This window comes from Halyomorpha halys, unplaced genomic scaffold (assembly GCF_000696795.3).
Source record: "Halyomorpha halys isolate HHAL.00 unplaced genomic scaffold, Hhal_1.1 Scaffold633.1, whole genome shotgun sequence".
Taxonomy (NCBI): domain Eukaryota; kingdom Metazoa; phylum Arthropoda; class Insecta; order Hemiptera; family Pentatomidae; genus Halyomorpha; species Halyomorpha halys.
In genome coordinates, this window is record NW_027112276.1 from 547,859 (window position 1) to 549,624 (window position 1,766).

Sequence of the window (1,766 nt, forward strand, 5' to 3'; positions counted from 1 at the left end):
TATATTAATTTTTAAAAATATAAACAACGAGTCAAACTGGGAGGGAAAAAATCTGTTAGCTAACAATAAAAAACTAAAATTTATGCCACTCCAAACATAATTCGGTTGCGAGAGTTTATTTATTTTAATAAATACTGATAGGACTTAATCAAAAGAAAAAAAAATATGGAAACCATAATATTTGGAAAACTGAAATAGGTCAACATCATTTTAAAAAAAAAATATTCAACTATTTTTATATTTATAATTATTTAATATGTTTTATAAAATTATTATTATCATAGATAGATATAAAAAAAAACATCCATTTGGTCTCAACACTTTCTTATCATCTTAAACCCCTACGTTTCAGCCTTTTCGGCCATTTTTAAAGATCTATCATAAAGAAAAAGCAAATTTTAAATACATTCATTATAAATTAATTTTAAAAACATTATGAAAAACAAATAAATACATTTTCTACCTTGGTACAATATTACAGTCAAACATTATTAATCAACAAAATTGCAGGCCATTTTGCCTTAACAAAAATATAAAAGCATTATGTACTAATAAATTAATCATCATTACAATCTCCAACAATTATTCCATTTGCTAGTTTACAATTTCTATTTCATTTACTTATTTTATCAACACTACTTTAAGTAACCTAGACTTGTCATGTCTACATCATGTTTTCAATTTCATTCCAGATTATTTATTTATCCATATTAGTATTTTAAAAACCTATCAATTTTAATTATATGTTTTTTATCTCACCAAAAACCAAGAAAAAACATTATCATCATAAATTAACTCTGCTTAAAACTTCACCGTAATGCTGTTTCAATTTTTTTTTTTTTTGTCTGATTTAAAATTAACAATATAATTATGATCAGAATTTTCAAAATAAAAATTATGCTTATTTTTGGATACTTCATATTTAATTATAGGACTTTTAGCAATCGTATGAAATTGATTTAAATTTTTGTTTTCGTAGAAAAATATCTTGTTGGAAATACATACGTAACGAGACTCTCATTCAACAATGATTTTATATTGTTCGTTAAAAATTTGGAAAAAGTAAAAAAAAAAGGTTTATTAGAAAAAATGGTTGGAAAAGAGTTCCTCTATAACCCCATTATTATGAGGTATAAATGTTTTAGAAGACATGATAATGTTGGGCAGAAACCACCCAATAGTGGTCCTACAATCATTGCTTTATATTAGAGGATCCCTTGGCCATATTCTTTTCATTTGGACATATGGAGTTGAGCTTTGGGGCTCCACTAAACCTTCGAATTCCTCTCGCAACCAATCCCTATAATCCAAAATCCTTCATAAAATCCTCAATGCTCCTTATTTTGTTACTAATAAAACCATCCATAAAGACCTAAATGTTCCTTATGCAACCGGTCTAGCCTGAACCAGATATTATTCCTTCCATTATAAACTCCCTAACCACCCAAACCTACTAGGTTTCTAACCTTCCTTCCTCTTCCATTCCTGGCAATCCTTCGAGGCGCCTGAAAAGAAGATGGCCTCGTGACCTTAAATTGTACAATGTTTTTTGAGATCTACAACTGGGTAGTTTCTCTACATGCTGTATCATATCATTATGATCTTACTTCAAATTTGCTTGTTGTATTTTTTATACAGTTGTAAATGCCAATAAATAAATAAATAAAAAATATTCTTTTCAGACGCTTCGGAGGATTATCAGGGATTGTTAAGGATGAGATATTACGTTTGATCGAGTCTGGCACCCAGGACTGCTATACAAGATC

The 1,766-nt window shown here is 28.1% G+C and overlaps 2 protein-coding genes across 2 annotated transcripts in view; one reads left to right on the plus strand and one right to left on the minus strand.

Annotated features, from left to right (window-relative positions):
- Cbp80 (Nuclear cap-binding protein subunit 1) overlaps nucleotides 1-1,766 on the minus strand; it is a 78,889-nt gene that overhangs the window by 28,904 nt on the left and 48,219 nt on the right. The gene's annotated exons all lie outside the window — the stretch shown is intronic.
- LOC106684960 (uncharacterized) overlaps nucleotides 1-1,766 on the plus strand; it is a 53,393-nt gene that overhangs the window by 17,379 nt on the left and 34,248 nt on the right. The window lies entirely within an intron of this gene.